Below are 18,657 nucleotides of genomic sequence, written 5' to 3'. Positions count from 1 at the left end.
TGCCCTATCTTATGGTGAGTCAAGGCTTGACTGATTGCTAAGACTCCTCAGGGTAGTGCCAACTACCTGTCGTCGGTCAAGCTGAAATATCACAGAGAAACGCTTCAGAGCCTCAGCGTGCGGAGCAAAGCTGCTTTTCACACTGCGTGATGCTAGAAAGAGGCTTGGCCTCAGAATGGCACAGCAAGAGAGGATGGCAGTGCCTACAGGGGCAGCATGCTCAGCCTGGTGACAATGTCCACAGTCCAAATCCACTTACGGGAATGTTCTCCCTTGGTTTGCTATGCTGCAACCAGCTGCTGACACCCAGTAAATTGGCTGGGGATGGCATCCACCAATGCAAGCGGATGCTGAGTGATGGTTCCCGCAGCGGGGCTGGCAGAGTCAAACTCCACCATAAGTACCCAATCAGCTGCGGCATTTTCAAAAGACAAGCACATGACTGACTCCATGCACCGCCTCTGGACACCACATCTTCCCCAAACTGTCTTTAGCGTAGGATAGCCCCAATTAGCTGTTCTACTATACAGGAAAGAAGTCAATGGAGCTACGCCAATGTGACTCTGGCCCGTGGGGTTAGTGGAGTAGAACATGGGGGGCCTCTGCTTAGGTTTGCAGAAATGAGTGAGGCTCCTAAATCCATAAAGTTAAATACGGGCTTAGGGCCAGATCCTCAAAGATAGTTAGATGCCTAACTCCCATTGGAGCGGCCCTGGATTTTACCCTCAGCTCATTGGACTCATGGGATGACTTATGTCACTTAAGATAGCTGTCTCAATTTTCTATTTGCAGAATGGATATAATAATGCTAAACTCCTTCTGTCCTCCCCCCGCTTTCCCTCCCCATTAGTGAATGTAACAAAACCCTATTCAAATGTTGCTGTCTCCTCCATGCTGAAAGTAACATTTAAAAACCTGGCTGTTGAATGAAAACTTAATAGGATGCAAACAATTTGGTGGTGTAATGTGCTGCAAAGCAAAAAAACGGTATTTGCAACACTCAAAAAGGAAGAACCCCCAATCTGATAGACATTTTAACTCTGGTGGCTGTCCTCCTGTTGTGGGAATGAAGGACTGTATGTTCCATCCTTTTCTAAACCCTCATGAAAGAGCCCAAACAATCCCCCTCTAATCTTCTTTTCTGCTCCCAGCTTCTATTTTAACAAACTCTCTTCTCCTTTCTTCACCACAAAGTAGGTTGACACTTCTAGTTGTGAAAGCAGCAAGCCAGCGTTATTAAGTACAGGAAGTTTGCCATACTAGAGAAAGAGAACACACATCAACCTTTGGAAGGAAGAGAGCAGCACTGCAAAGTGAAGGCTTTCCTGAAAAAGATAAGTGAGAATGTTGCTGTGAATTTAAGAGATAAGTGAATAAACTCAGGACTTTCGAAACGAAGCAGGCCAAAATACCGACCAATGTAAACAGGAAAGTTTTCGTTTTCTTGACTTTGAATTAGTCCTAGTCTCCTCTTTCCCCCTCTTGACATTTATTTTCAGTTCATGACTGTAAAAAATAATCTTAGTGGGCATTTTTCATAGCACAGCCCCATGGACATCAATGGGATTGCACTGGTATAGGTGGCAGGAGAATTTGATGCACAAAATATACCCTGGTTTTATAGTGGTGGTTAAAGACATTCTGAAAAAGTTGCTGATTAACATTGACTCCTTGCTACTGAATCTGCAAAGTACTTGTTATTTCTCAGTTGTATTATGGTAGGTCCTGGAGGGCTCAGCTGAGATCAGGGTTCTGTTGTGTGGGTTTATAAAAATAGTAGGAGACAGTCTTTGCCCCAACGAGCTTACAGTGGACATGGATAGGACAGACAAAAGGTGGGGGAAAGGTGTATTATTATCCCTGTTTTACAGGTTGGGGAATGAGGCATGGAAATATAGGGTGGGATTTTCAAAAGCACGAAGTTTTGACCTAATTCTGCTCCTACCGAAGTCAATGATAAAACTCCCAATGGGAGCAGAGTTAGGCCAATGCTGAGAGCACATTTGAAAAATCCCACCCTAAGTGATTTGCCCAAGGTCACACAGTAAATCTGTGGCTGGTGGGGGAAGGAACCCAGGTCTGCTGATGACCAGTTCTGCATCTTAACCCTAAGCCACCCTTCCTCAGTTACACAGGGATAATTACCTCCTCAGAGCAATAGGTTGTCAATCACTTTTTTGTAATGTGTCTGAGTTGTACAGAAATGACTGGCCATGCCAGCTATCATTAATAAAATCATACTTGGGGTAGGACTGCCAAGAAAAGTAACTGGAAGTACTCTCTAGGCAGTAACCAGGTGTCTTCAGAAGATTATTTATTTGTTACTCCGGTCAGCCCGTTTTAACAAAACTATGAACAAATGCCGCTCTCCATAATCACATTAATTCCTGTGATTTAAGGAAGTGACAAGCATGCCTTTTATCATACATACTGTGCAACATCTTCCAGTTAAGGAATTTTACTCCCTCCAACCCCACGGGTGATTGGAACAATCGACTCTGGGAAGTGGTGGTTTTTCCATCTCTTGAAATCTCCAAATCAAGCCTGGGTGCCTTTCTGGAAGAGATGCAAGTTATGGGGCTCAATTCAGGAGTAACTGGATGGAATTCTATGGTCTGTGTGGCACAGGAAGTCAGACTAGTTGATCGAATAGTCCCTTCTGGGTTTATACTCTATGAATATCGTGGACTTTATCTGCTTATTGAAGTGTTTTCCATCAACCATGTTCCCATTTCCTTCTTGCTCCGTTTGTTGTTTCCCATTTTTTAAAAAGAAACGCATTCGTTTTTCTAGCCTTGGGGGTTATGCTGATGCCAAGGATCTGCAGCAGCTTTTCTCCTGCACATGCATGGACGGAAGCACTCAAAGCCTAATAAAATGGCACAGATCTTTCCTGAGCCGTGCAGTTTCTGTGGACGGGAGAGGCTTGGACACATGAACCAGTGTCTTCCCTTCTTGCAGTAACACTGATCTTTATTTAGATTTATCTGCTAGCATCCAGACTTGTACAAAAAGAAACCAAAACCAAAAAACCCCTAACAACCCAGCCATCAGCTAGTTCACTCACTACATCATCAGATAGGTGCATCTGGTAATGTTTTCACCTGATTTCCTTGTTCAGCTCTCATGAGCCTAGGTATCACTGCATAGGTGCTAGAATTAGGGGTTCTGGGGGTGCTGCCTGGCTTGAAGTTGTTTCCATCATATACAGGGTTTACAGTTTGGTTCAATAGCTCTCAGCACCCCCACTACACAAATTGTTCCAGCACCCCTGTATCACTGCCACTGTCCTCTGCAAGCATTTTCCAATCTCAAAATCTCTTCAGTCAACCAGTCTCCCAGTGCAGCTGAGAATTTTTGAGGGCTATTTACGAGTATCTCTACTGGTGTTCATATTTTATATTGTGTTCCCAACACCCAATCAATGACGGGCATCTGGATATTTCTCTTACTAGGTCATCTGTCATAGCTTGGCACTGTACCTGAGATGTTTACTGCCGTTGATACCAATTTAAGATCCAGGCATGCTCTGAGACCATGTATTTATGATGTAAAATTATAGACATTGTGCATCATTATTACATTTATATGTTGCAGTACCTGTGTGTCCATGGTGCACCTCCATAACCAGTCAACTTCTGGGTGAAGGAAGCGAGGGATTTAATAGCGATAGCAGTTTGTATACTTCAGTGGATATTACACTAACTTGTACACCACTGTCCAATTTAAATTTAACCTGGCAGTCTCCCCTGACCCCCAATGTTAACTCAGCAGTGTTGCTCACTCTTATGATTGTATTGTGAGCCTCATTATATATGGTGTGTTTCTTAAAGCCCTAGCTGCTGGAGTCAAGTGAAAATGTGAGTCTCTGCTTTCATTTTTAAAAAGTTAAGTTTCTACTCTTCATAGCTGCCTAGGAAAGCTTAGAGACTGTGACCCAAGTGCATACTAAATCTGAAACAATTCATCTATGTCAGTTAATGCACAGTTCTTGAGCAGCAATTCTTCTACTTTTCCATGGGTTCACTTGGATCTTGTACTCTGCGATAAAATGTATTACGTGCAAATGATGGGGTTACCCATTGAAATTACACAGTTCATCAAAACTACTCTAATATGCCCTCAGTCCTTTTTTCTCTTTGCTGACATATTTATCCAGGTATTAGAAAGCTCCCTACCTTTCTCTATAACTCAGAGTAGCAGATGATATTTCTCTCATTTTTAGGTTTCATAGGGTCATTGAAAATGAGTTCTACATGCTACTGGAGTTCTTTATACTTCTCAGAAGCATTCCCTCCCTGTTCATCCTGGGCATCTGGACTTCAGAACACTAAAATACTGGCCAGAGTTGTTTTTTGTTAGGCCATTTTTTTACAAATACAGTGCTTTGAAAACCACAAAATGTTCTAGGATTTTTCCCCTCTCCTGCAGATCTAATCTGTAAGCAGCTACTCTGCACCCAAGGTATTATTTTAGTTGAAAAGTGGCTCAGGCAGAGAGATCACACAGTACTGGTGATGCGTTCACCTTCTAAAAAGAATTGCACCACAGCTGTCTATAAGCATTACTGGAGGATCTAACAGCCTATACAGTGCGTTAAACAGTAATAGTACTATCTACTGACTCTCAATAATATTAGAAGATTTACGGCAGAGCACAGTTCCAGGGTGTGGTGGTAGGACTATGAAATCTCTACATAAACATTCTGCTTCTTTGCTGCCTTATGACCAGTACCTTGGTAGTTCCATTTAATTCTATGCTTTCCATGATTGAGAGGCTGCTCGAAAGATTTGAGCATTGGATTGAACTTTATTCTTTTCTAAACTCTACTAAACTCATTTTTTTCTTTTTTCAGCCAGAGCTGTAACTTTGTTTCTTCACTGAAGTTTGTAAAAGCACTACGAGAATAGAGTGCTACAGCTTTTTCCTCCCTCAAGCTAGAAACTGTGATTTAGATGGATATATTTGGTGCGTGTGAATCTATATTCAGGCCAAACAGAAGAGGGTAATTTATTGACATATTGTAGTTAGTTATAGGTACACAAGTGATTTTATTATTATGGTCAAGGCCCTGACAGCATTTCCGTTATAAACCATGTTTTTCAGCAGTTTATAACTTTGCTGTTTCAAATCATCTGAGACTGCAAGTGGCATACAGCTTGTCAGCCCTGTGACTTGTTCTTAAATAAGTGAAATTAGTCGATCTATCTTTGATCCAGGCAGCAGTAAATATGAGTAACAGAAGTTTCATATTAGAAATCTTCTGTTGGTGGATGAGACAAGCTTTTGAGCTACACTGAGATCTTCTTCAGGCCTGACCTGTCTAGTTCGAAAGCTTGTCTCTACCACCAACAGAAGTTAGTCCACTGAAAGATGTTCCCTCACCCACCTTGTCTCTCAGATATCCTGGGACCAACAACAACAACACTGCAAACAACAAGCAGGAAATCATCATTATATGTGCCTCATGTTTTAATTTTCTTTTCACCGTGAGCAAATGGCCTAAAATATTAGGAAAGAAGATTTGAAATATTAACACCACATGAATTATCTTGTATATTGCAGGCGTCAAGCTGATCAGGGCTCCGTTGTGCCAGGCACTGCACAGATGCATAATAAATGAACTGATTATGAACAATGGACAATTACACCCAGTTATCACTCTGAGCCAAACACTGCTCTCAGTTAGGCGATGGTAACTCTGACTTTCACACCTTCCATCTCACAATGCACATACATTTGCCTCCACACACATTCTATCATGGCAAATTCAGCCCCACTTTGCTGAGGGAGTCTCCCTGGAAGGGCAGCACACCCATGGCCACTAGATAAGAGTGCATTGAGGGAGACTATAGTTTGGCTGGATTTGAGGGAGCATTCAAACCCTGCACCAGCAAGGAAGAGGTTAAATAGCTGCTCTGGGCCCAGGCAGACCCACCCCACCACACCTGCACATGCAAAGCGTGCATGGCTTGGAGGAGAAGCTCAATAGGCGAATGAGCAGACTAGCTCAGCTGGGCAGCAGACAGTGGAGATGAGGTGACCTACATTCTGAGTTCCTGAGGCTTGATTGTGGCAATGTGGCCAAACCCTATAGGAAGGCTCTTGGGATTCTCAGAAGGTCTGAGACTTTGATTTTGATTCCACTTATTTAATATCTTTACCGAATCCCATTGGGAAAGAGGAGTCTGGTAGGAAGTGGCCCAGGAAGGCAGTGATATTGTACTTTTGTGGCTTAGGACTTTGTGGCTTACACTGGGCCCTGGAGTGGAACCCAGTGAAGAGGGTGGGCCTGGGTTTCCCTACTAGCCCCTGGAGCAGTGGTTCCCAAACCTTAACAGCCCGCGAACCCCTTTCACAAAATTGTGAAATCTCGTGAATCCCCTCCTAAAAATGAATATTTCCAGGGATTTAAGTTTAAATTTCCTCAGTGTGATGGACGCGCTTGCTTTGCTCTGCATAGCTCTTGGAAGTCCGGAACCACTGGAGAAAGATAAAGTCTCAGGTCTGGTAACACAGACTGCTAACAACTAACAAACTAGAAAATGAGAAGATTCACTCAAGTCTCACTGAAGCAAAACAGCACTCCAGAGAAAATGACAATTAGTGAGGTACCTTAACACTGCTACACTGACTACAACGTGCTTCCGGCTGGTTTTGATCACAAACAGCTTTACTTCCGCCACAAGGGTGCCCTGCGAGGGACAAATTAGCTTGGACCATCCCCCATGTACAGCATGGTCCCTGCTCACTCTGCCCTCAATGCCAACTTCCCCTGTCTGACAAGGACAGGGGTCTGAGCTGCCACCTGCGCGCCTGGGGTCTCAGCTGCCGCCCTGCCCACCACAGGGCTCAGGCTATTGGCCCCGCGCCAGGGTCTGGGCTGCCGGCTCTGCACTCCATGGGGCTCCTGCTGCTGGACCCCGTTGACCGCCCCGGTCCACTGAGCTCGGGCTGCAGGTCCCGCTGACCGCCGGGGCTTGGGCTGCTGGCCCCAACTGCCTGGCCCCGCTCTTCCTGGGGCTCGGGCTGCCAGCCCCATGCGGAGCGCTGGGGTTCGGGCTGCCGGCTCCCCTCTGACAGGGGCAGGGCTCGGGCTGCCAGCCCAAACTGCCCGGCCCCGCTCTCCCTGGGGCTCGGGCTGTCTTCCCTGCAACCGGGTCCCACCTGCTGCCTCCAATGCCCGGGGTCCTCTGGCCACCATTAGTGAAATTTTTCTGGTGAACCCCCTGTAATGTTCTGTGAACCCCCAGGGGTTCACGAACCCCAGTTTGGGAACCACTGCCCTAGAGGGTGCCAAAGGCAGAAGATGGCCCCTGATATGGGGAGTCTAAGGGAGAAGAGGGCCCTGCAGATGGAAAGTTTAAGTCCCTGAGACCTCAACCCAGAGGGAGACCCTTGCCTAACCCAGAGGGCTACCCCATTGCTGGACTCCTTATACACATACCCCAAAAAGGGGTGGACATGAAGCACGTGACCTGTCTGTAGGACTGAGGCACAGAAGGGACAGGCTATTGCTGCGTCAGAACAGCTAGCAACAGGGATGCCAGGACAGAAGAGGACCTGCCTGACCACTGGGGTGGGGCCAGTGGTGAGTGATCCTCTTCACACTGGGCCATGCTGAGGCATGTATTTGCAGCATGGACACCGCTGTAGGGGGAGGCTAGAGGGTGGTAGGGCTAGAGGATCCAGTAGGGCATGAATCTACGGTCTTCTTGCCTGCCATGGGGATGGATGGGAGCCACAGAGGACCACTTCAGCTCGCTGGCTTCTGCTTAGCTGCTCTGTAACCAGCTGGCAGTGTGGCTGAAAGCTTTCTCTTCCCCAGCCTGTGAAGATACCCAGTGCATAGCCCATTACGGGATTGTGCACTGGATCCTGGGATTTGGCCATCAGTGATTTGGGACTCACCGGATTTTCTATGCACACATAATCCTATTCAGGTTTCCCTTTAGGAGACAGGGAAGAGGCCAATGTTTCACAGAGAGAGAAAAAACAAACCACTGCCCTAATTCGCTACATTGGCAGAAAAAAAGAAAGGGAAGCTAAGCTTGAGAGCTAATAGACACAGTTGGAAGGCCATCAGCAACTAACATGAAGCTATCCACCCAGAATGTCCTTCAACTACCAGCTAGGAAATAACCACTGGGATAAATAAAACTGAGCTTTAAATACTGAGCTCTTTTAGGATGTGCCATTGAAGTTTGTGTACCTGCATCTGTTAAGGTGCTACCCAAATGGACCCTTCACCATGCATAATGCATTTATTGATTATATCTATCTGAGGTTATTGTGACCCTGGTGGACCAGGTGCCACCTCTTGCCCAGACTGTAGGCATCAGCTGAGCACTCACAAATTCATAGCTGGAAACCAGGGCAGCTCACCTGTACGTTGGTATTGTTCATGATAGGTGTTAGACATGTAAAGGTGTGTTTAGACTCTACAAATTGCTTGTAAGTTGCTGCATGCATTACATCTCGCTGTCTGGAGTTGCTCACGACCATGATTGCCTATCTCAGAGAAGACTGTCAAAAGCAGGGCAGACACTCCAAACCGGTGGTGTGTTCTACAATTAGATTTCACCAAGCCATTACCAGATGTGAATTCCTGGATCACTATAGCAGTCTTACCATGGAGTCACAGACAGTCCCCTTAGACTCTCCAGTCTATCTTGCCACTCAGACAAACCTAACTTAGTGATAGATGGTCACGTACACCAAAAATCACAAGACATTCAGGGTGCTCCCAGTGCCAAGAGACCAGTCACGTACCCCAGATCAGTTGGTAACCTAGATCTTACACTAAACGCAGCACCCATAGCAGTCCTATAATAAACTATCTAAAGGTTTATTAACTAGAAAAAAGAAATGTTATTTACAGGTTAAAGCTAGTAAACATATACACACAAATGAATTAACATCTAAATCCTAAGAGTGATGGAGCTGTAGCGATCTGTCAATTCAAAGTGTCTTTCAGGGTGGACCCAGGGGCAATCCCTGGGTATCTCTGCCTCAGTTTAGAGGCTTTGGCCCTGGCAGTGTTCCAACAGCGAAGAGCGAGATGGAAAATTTTCCTGTTCCTATTTTCTTCATTCTGCTTCCAAGTCCACAAGACGAGCTTCCTTGCATGTAGGTGTGATGTGGCCATTAACTAATCCTTTGTGTGATGATGATGATGATGTTCCTTGGTGGCCCATCTGATTTTGATAGCCCTTCTGGAGTACGGGGGAGACGATTCCCATGCCTGGGCTCACAAGCTCAGAGCATACATTTTCAAAGTTATAAAGCAAAACGTACAGATTTTCTTATCGCATGGAATACCGACATTACAAGTGAGATTAATGCATGCAGTAATTTACAAGCATCTCAAAGTCTAAACACTAAATACATTCTTATAAGACTAATACCTATTTTGAGCAAAACTAACATGCAGGCAAACTGGTCTGCTCTCCAGCTATGAGTTTGTTAGTACTTAGCTAATGCCTGCAGCCTGGGCAAGAGCTGGCACCTGGTTTGCCAGGGTCACACGTTAATCTTACTTGTAATGTCTGTATCCCATGCTATAAGGTGGGATAAAAATACTTGCTCTGGTTGTGAACTCAGGTGGAGGGTTCCCCCACCCATCAAGAAGAACTATAAAAAACTAAATGGGCCACCGTTGAAGCATCATGATACAAAGACTGAGCTAATGGCCCTCTCAGACCTGCAAAGGAGTCCCGGGCAAGGAAGCTCATCCCATCAGCTTGAATTCTAGAAGTAGAAAATAAAGATCGCTGACGTGAAAATTCTTCATCTTTTGGCTGCTTGGACTCTCATAGGGCTGGAGCTAGGAAAACAAAAGCAGAGATCCCCAGGGTCAACCTGGGAGTAACCTGAATATTTTGTGACCTTTGGAGTAAGTGACCTTTTATTACTGAGAGACAAGGTGGGGGAGGTAATACTTTTTTAGTGGACCAACTTCTGTTGGTGAAACACACAAGCTTTCGAGCCACGGAGAGCTCTTCAGGTCTCTGAAAGGTACTCTGAGAGTCACAAGGTGGAACAGATTGTTTAGCATAAGTAGTTAGCCCATATTCTAAGGGACCATGCAAGGTAGAGCTGTCTGGTAACACCTCTGCAGGCATAGAATAAAAAGAGGGGGCTAGTGGTTACAGTGCACCCCCCACCTTTTGTCCTACGCCTGTGAGAGTTGGTCCAACAAAAGACTACCTCACCCACCCTGTCTCTCTAATATCCTGAGACAACACCGTTACAGCTACAATCCATTCATTTATCACTGAGTCCAGTTGACCTGGGTGGCAAGATAGACTGGAGTGCCAAGGCGACTGCCTGTGATTCCCTGGTAAGACTGTTACTGTGTTCCAGGAGTTCACATTTGTTATTGGATTGGTGAAATACCACTAGTTTGGAGTGTCTTCCCTGCTTTTTGTTAGTCTGCCCTGAGGTTGGCACTAATGGTTTGAACCACTGCAGACAATGTGACAGTTATAACCCTCAATGGATATGTCAATACAGCATGGCCAATGCCAGATGACTCATGCTCACGGGGTTCGGGCTGCGGGGCTGTTTCGGTGCTACCTAAACTTCCAGGCTTGGGTTGAAATTTGAGCTCTGGGTCCCTCCGACCTCACAGGGTCCTAGAGCCCAAACTCCACCAATGAAACAGGCCTGCAGCCCGGGTAGGCTAGCATGGGCCAGCCTAGCATGGGCCAGCCAAGGGTTTTTCTTTGCTGTATAGACACACTGTGAATCTCATTGGGTATTTGCTTAAAGAAACACGTGGTTTCTTGCCCAGATCCGTCATGACTTAATGGGTAGGAAAAGCCTGCCAGATGAGATGCAAGGTCCAACATTCATACTCTTTTCAGAATATTATAAACTCATTCCCCATGGTGCCTGCTAACGCAGCCTTTGGCAAAAGGAGCTTCATCTCAGTGGTACCGATTGTTTTTTCTTTAAGTCCTAAGATCTGTATTTCCTCTTTGCTCTCTCTTCTTTAATTTCAGTGGGAGTTGGATTGGGCCCATGATAGGCTAACTTAATCCCTGCTGTAACTCTACTAAAGACTGCACAACTCGATTTATCACATATTTCCAAAATAGTGTGTAGTGGTTATAGTAGGTTTACTTGCAGGGTGATATTGAGTCACTAGATGTCTCTGTGCACTATAGTTCCATGCAGATTGTGGCCTCTAGCATTTTAAAAAACAAAATCAAACCCCAAACCAAGCTCTAAGCTAGATGGGAGCTTGCCTGTTTGTCTGTGTAACTGGACCAGCTGTCTCCCATGCTCCTCCTCATGGCTAAGGTCATGTGACAGGCAGCCTGCCTCAGCTTCCCCTCTCAGACTGTTCAATAAACTCAATACTTTTTGTCCCTTCCAATCCCTTCTCAGGTTCTACCTTTCATAAATTAACAAACATTCAAAATAAAGTTTTCAAGTCCCTCTAAAAGTCCACCCAAAACAAAGGTTTCTGTTCCTCCTCCCAGACCTTCCTGCCTGGGCGTCTTACTGCCAGTGGCGCTGGAACATTTTTAATAGTGGGGGTGCTGAAAGCCAGCCCCCTTTCCTCCGAACTGAGGCTGGGACCCCGAGTGCACAGGGCAGGCAGCCAGGACCCCCCCATACCTCTAGTTTCCACACCTATGCTTTCTGCTTTGGCAGGCCCTACCTGGCTGGACTCTTAGTCCTAAATCCCAGGACTGTCTGTTAGGGCTCCTGTTGCTATAGGGCAATCACAGTGATCTTTATCCCAGGTGTGGCTTATTCTGGGATCAGAGTTGACTGATGCCAGCCCATCAGGGGTGAGCGAGCCTGTTACAGGCTGGCTGTAGTTTTTGTTTTTTAAGCACCTCCTGTCTAAGAAGATCTGTGCGTCAGTATAACATTCCAGTAGGAAATGGTTTCGCAATACAACATTCTGCGATCTGATCCAGCAGTAACTATTCAGCCAAGATTCCCATTGAAGGCAAAGGAATGTTGTCTGAGTAAGGACGGCAGGATTGGGCCCTTGATCTCTGTTCTATTTACCATCTGAATGGCATTGCAAACCCGGGATGCCAAGTTGCTGAAAAGCTTCTTCCAACAGCAGCAGCCCTGTCTGGGCCCCTGGCAAACATCACAAGGAAACAGCCTGATGCTTATGCATCAGATGTGTGACCAAGCTATGAATGGGGTTATCTCGGTGGCTCATTCTCTCTGTACACCGAAGGCTTTGTGACTCTTGGTTCTGACGACTCTGAAACCTTTCTGCCCACCCTAAATATTTTCTTGCATGAAACTCTTGAAAGATTTGTGCACCCTCCCCTTTGTGGTGCAAAAAGGAACATTTCCATGGCTGCATAAATTACTATGTAACCAAAACACTCTCCTCATTCCATTTTGCATTCCTCTTGGAGAGAAAATCCAGTCTCTCGCTCAACAGCAATAAAATCCCCTTGTCTTGGCATGCTGTGCACTTCTGGGCTTTTTGTTGCTGACTAAGAATCATGCACTCATCATGCTTTACATTTCAATGTTAACTGAGCAGAGAGTGCATTTGGGGCCAAATCCTTCATTTTACTTCCACGAGTAACCCCCCTTAAAATCAATGGGGCTAACTGTGTGAGTAAGGAGAGCAGGATTTTGCCCTCTAGTATTCCCCTCCTATCTTCTTGTTCTTACACTGAAGTGAGCAGACTTGCTAAGGGAGAAGACACTTAGTAAGCAAAGCAATTATTCACTGGGAAGTGACTGTTTCATTACAACACTGTTTTTCTTCTTGGTGCTTTGGTGGAGTGGGGGTGGCAGGAAAAGCTGGTTATCACATGAAAGATAAATGGGCTGGAATCTCAATTTGCCATTGTGGTGGCGTGGGGTAAGTGGTATGATAATGAACTCTTGCTCTGGGTAACCAGGAGCATACTTCTGAAAGAGGAATTGGATTCGATCAGAGCGTATTGCTGCTGCCAGCGCTGATCTAAAAGCACTGAAACATTTCAGTACTTTGTGGACACATCGCCAATAGACTTCACATTGGACAAGGCAATTCGCCTACTGCAAAGCAAAACAGGTCTTTCATTTGAAAGAAATGACTGGAAAGGTTCTAAGGATAAGAAGCAATTGTTATATCAAATCTCAGGACTTGACTACAGGGGGAAATTGACCAGCAGAACTATAGCAGTATCATTATGCTACTATTGCTATTCCAGTATAACACCCCACTGTGGGTACTCTATTCTGGAATAAAAGGGACTTTATTCCAGTATAGGGTGATACATATGGGGAGTTATGCCAGCATAGCTTATTTATACAACTCTCATTCTGCCAGTCAATTTCTCCACGTGAAAAAGCCCTTGGGTCTGATTCTCCACTGCCTTGCACATCGTGCAGTTGTTACCCCATTCTTAAGTGGACATAAAAGGCAAACAGATCAGAATGATGGTGTTACATTCACTTTGGCTTGATGTAAAAGCCTACACAAAGCGCAGAGTAATGGAAAATCAGACTCACACTCTTTTAATTAACCACCAGTTGACTAATTACTCCAGAACAAGGATTGCACGTTTGTTGACAGTAGTGATGATGAGGATGAGCAAATATTACTTTATTCCAGGTTGGGAAGGATGAAAGTGGACTTCTCAAACAGCCATCAACAGCTTGGTAATACTGGCAGGACATCAATTGCACAGGTGTGGGTTCGAGGTGCATTAGCTCTCACTGCATGTGGATGAAGGCATACTTTCTTGCTGTGATGGTGACAGACTGACAGCCATCAGGAATTTGCATACGCACAGTGGTGGGGTAGGAACTGGTTTCTTTTTATCTGTTTATCTTGTTCCTTTCTTTCTTCAGCAGTATCTGGATTTGGGGATTTAATTTGGCCTGTAATACAGACAGGGGCCAACTGCAAAATTTGTGGAAGCCTGGATTGGGATTTATTTCCAAAGTTCAAGAATGTTTGCTTCTGGGGTTTTGGTTCAGGCCCATTCTTAATACTTGTGTGTCCAGATGCAGATTGTGAGCAAGAACACGGCTTACGATGTATCAGTTTCCATTATCACAGACATGCCGTTTTTCATGTGAGCGTTTAGCTTTTCTATTAATATGAAGTCTCGAAGCATTAGGTGACCTTTTAAAAAAATCTAATTTATACAAGTACAATATGCCTGCTGTATATTGCTGAGAGCACTGCAGATATCATTCTGCTCTGCAGTGACACCCATGAAATCAGTGAATTTACTACAGATTTACACCAGTAGCATTTGGTCCAGTGTACTTTACTAATAGCCTCTTTTTATGTAAATATAAATCCCTGAGGATGTAAATGTGTATAGTGACTGTATACAAAGCTGGCTGTTGCTAGAAACAATGTGATGGGTCGGTCTCACCAGCTGAAGCAGAGGGCATAGCTGATGAACTGGCAGCATCTGATTTTGCCTTCACATACCTGATCCCTAGGCAATTACTACTAAAGTCAATGAGAGCTGTCCATGCAAATCTGGGCCCACAGCTGGTTTTGCTCACCCTAAACACAGTCTCTCCCCCGCAGATTCTCTAGCAGCAAAACGTCTCTGAAATGGCAAAGTGTTTAAGGGACTGATGCGGAAACACTCACACTATAGGAGAAGCTAGATTCAGCTTGTGTTGATACAAAGGGCCAGAATCTGGGCCTCTTTTGCACCAGTTTTACACTGGCATAACTTCATCAGCATTAATGGAATCATTCCTGACTTGACATGAGTGTGAGATCAGAAGCAATCTTGCACCTAAAGGTTTGTGTATGGAATAAAACATGCTCTCATTTACCCCTGTGCCACCACACTGATTTCAAGGAAGGCTTCTACTGTTGGGGTAAAGAGGAACAGTGTTGTCACTGGATGGGGACAGGTGTATGCGGGCAGAATTTGGTCCTACGTGTTTGCAGCAGATTTACAATTTGATAAGCACAGCCATCTGGGGCTTGCCTCATAATCTAATAAAACCATTTTATCTAGTTTACACAGCAACATATAGCAGGCTTCAGAGGTGTCAGGTCCACAAAGAGAGAATGGTATCTCTGCCTTAGAGAGGGTTTTTTTTTTTTTTTTTTACTGCAGAAAAGAAATAGATTGCTAGGAACACTTCCTCCCGTGGAAGGAGAACGCCTCCTTCTTGAAAAACTGAAGCAATAAAAATTCACACTTCTTGTCAGTGCTGTTCTGATCGGATGCACTCAAGGTGGAACGCTTGCTCTTCTATCTCCTGCGCAACGTCATCCTTCATTTCATGCTGTTGTAGAGAGGCTAGACAGGCATGCGGAGCAGACTGTGAAAGTGAACAGCAGCAGTTGGAGGGGTGGGGCCTGAATCCTGCAAAGAGACAGCTGCAGGGGTCTGTCTGCATACAGACTTCACTCAGCACAGGAATTCCCCTGGATGGCACTGGTCTCAGGACTGGATCCTCAGTAAGGTGCACGGAGCTATGATTCTATTTTCTGGGCCATGCACTTTTATATCCCGTGAGGTCAATTGGCCTAGCTCCAGTGACTCCAGTGAAGATATGCTGAATGCTGCCAGTTGAGGACCTGTCCCAGCATGTGTGCCTGCCTGTCTGCTAGGGGCGGGTGGTGAGGCAATTCTAAATGGAGGATCTGGCAACATGAGAGACGCTGCTTTCGCTCCTGTGAGCATTTTATGTTGCTGGTTTCCCTTAAATATGAAGTAAGTCACCTAGACCTAAATTCTAGTCAACTGTCTCCAAGCCCACATGAGCGAGTGGCTGGGAGCGCTGTGGTCCTTACACAGTTGGTAGTGCGCTGGGTGTATAATGCAATTGGAGGTAAGTGTTGTAGGCTCTCTAAACACTAGGCCTTTTAGGCTCCGGCCATGGTGAGTTCCCATAAACACCCAGAGGCTGATGAATAACCAAGGACTGCCAGGTACAATCAGTGCCATTACCCTATGCACGATGGCTTTAAGTCACAGACAATGAACCTGCAGTTCCTGCCCCAGGCTTCAGGGATGGCCCGATTAAAGAGTATGAAAGTGGGTCTCTTCAGGCCTAGTGACAGGATATGCACTCCAGACCACCACTTTCTTCTAGGCAATAACATGGTGCTCTGTAGATTTCCCCCAGCCAGAATTCAGTCCTTTTGTCTGCACCCATCTGCATGGCCCCCTTGTTTGCAGGCTGCTTTTCAAACATCCGCCTGCCATTGCTATCACTGCCCCCCCGCTTTTCAGCCTGGGTCTCCTCAGCCTTTCAGTCCCAGCTCCCCAACTGCCTCTGCAGTCAGCTCCCAGACACAGACTGCTCCTGTGCCCGGTCCCCTCTGTCCTCTGGTGATACTTTCCTTTCCTGGGCTTTGTAGCCTATGGAGTCCTCTACTGGCGGGATGTTGCACTGGGCGTTAACACTGTGCTCAATAATGAGCCAGCAGGTTCAGTACACTATTAGGTCTTTCTACGACACCCCTCGCCATGGAAGCCACAGGCCTTCTGTAGTTAGACATTCAAGGAAGATGAGAGGGTGCATTGTTTTATGCCTCGTCTATGAGAAAAGATAGGTGCTGTACATCCTTAGCTCCCATTTAGGTACCAAATAAGTAGTCAGATTTTCCAAAGAGCTCAGGATGCCACTTGAAAAATCTAGCCCTAATTCCTTTGTGTACATATATGCAGGATGGTGTGTACTGGAATATAAATTCTTAACACCATATTAAATTAAATGTATATTATTAATGTAGCAAGTTCCCTCTAGCCCTGTATGTATTACCAGGGCAAAATGTTACCATGCAATGTTCTCTTACCATTTTATCTCTAAACTACAGTCCATAATAATGGTTTAGCAGATGCTCTGGTGAAGATCCCTTTTAATGCATACGAACAATGAAATGCTTTCCAAGTTTACTGCTGTACAGAAGCAATGATCCCAGGAGTATGGTAGTCTGACTCATGCAGGACAGAAGCAAACGCTGTCTGTTTGTCATCTGGCGCCAAAACTGGAACTCTGCTTTTTGTGAAAAAATTTTGGTTCAGTTTAAAAAGATACCAAGATTTAGTGCAATGGCAAATTGTTAACCAAGCACCTGCTAGTATTATAGAATATGGTGATATTAATGTAACAGAAGAAAAACGTTAATGTTTAAAAACTAAACATTCTGCTTAAATATTACACGTTATGGTTTTCAAATCAGGTTTTAAACACAGCAGCTTGTATGCTGTTATGTAAGTGATATCACAAATGTTATTACTTTCTACCAAAAAGTTTGCCTCCATCACTAGGACTGGAAATGCAAATTGTAATTTGTAATTTATACAGGGTGAAATATACTTCTTACCATGTATTTCCCCATACAGTTGGGTTGATCAAACCAGGTGTAGCTTTCCTCCAGCAAACCATCAACAGTGCTGTTGTCCATGTGACAATGAGGCAACTGAGTGCAACAGTTACTTTTCTATTAACTTGAACATTAAACCATAAAAAGGGAAAAATTTTGCTCTTGTACTTTAGCTCCCAGACATGTTTTTACAATATGCTCTTGAAAGACAGCAACAACAAAACCCAAACAAACCATGAAACTTTAGAATGACAGTGCTGGAAATTCAGTATTGACCTGATAAAATTACATAGCTGATGCAATTAGGTGTATTTTAGGAAAATGAGTGTTACAATGATCTATTCTGCTCCAAGGCAATGTCATGAATCTGTCATGGCACATAGTGAAAGAAGCCACTCAGATTATACATTCCTTACCATAGGACATCCACCCAGCCTAATAATAGGACAGTGTTTAACAATGTAGAAAATAAACTTGATAGAAGGAAAGTTACAGAAGAGAGTTTCCAAACACACGCTGTACCATACACTGTTGTATCTAGAACTGTGTGTTCTGTTAGCCCTTTATTTGACAACAACCAGGCAGACAGAAGTCCAAATTCTGGTCCAATGAACAAAGCATAAGTAAAAAGCCTTTACCCGTGGGAAAGACGTGGTACTCTGTGTTAACACAGCTTTCAGTACAGTGGACCAGAGTGATCTATTACTTTAAATTGTCAGGGATTCTCCTGGTCCTGCTTGCAGCCTATGGGTCTCTGTAAATCTGTAGGCAAGTGTGTGATCTGTCTGGGGCAACAGAGTTAGTCAGCAGACAGCCTAGAATAAAACGGGGATGAATTTTGCCACTCTGTTTTAGAGAGCAGCCTGCTTTCTCTCTCTTTGGTTTTGGGTTCTTGTGTGTTATTGTTCTGAATTCTAAGAGATAAAATAGTGTTACGCTGCAGCCTCCCAGCAAGAGTATTTTGTTTGTATCTAACTTCTCCGTGTGTATGCCATGACCATAACAGGCACAGAGGGCAATCTTCCTCACAAACACCAAATGGGACCTGAGAACTCATGGAAATAGGTCATTACTACTGTGGCAGTTTATGAAAAATGGCAGGCTGTCTGCTGTTGTTCTCTTTGCCGGTTAGTGGCTATGTGGCATATGGGTACACGGGTCACGCACCCAAAAGACAAATTATCCCCTCCATTCCAGCGCAGAGAGACTCTGCGGAGCTCTGTACTGTGTGTAGAGGCTGCAGATTCTTACACTGCAGGCTCTCCAACATCCTACAGTAGAAGCAAGGAACTTCTGCTGTGCTTAGGAACTTGTGCATGCCTGTTGATAGAGATGCAGCATTTGCTCCATATTGTCCA

The sequence above is a fragment of the Terrapene carolina genome, unplaced genomic scaffold (genome assembly GCF_002925995.2).
Source record: "Terrapene carolina triunguis isolate 2854851 unplaced genomic scaffold, T_m_triunguis-2.0 Scaffold132, whole genome shotgun sequence".
NCBI classification, from domain to species: domain Eukaryota; kingdom Metazoa; phylum Chordata; order Testudines; family Emydidae; genus Terrapene; species Terrapene triunguis.
This window is presented reverse-complemented; position numbering follows the sequence as displayed.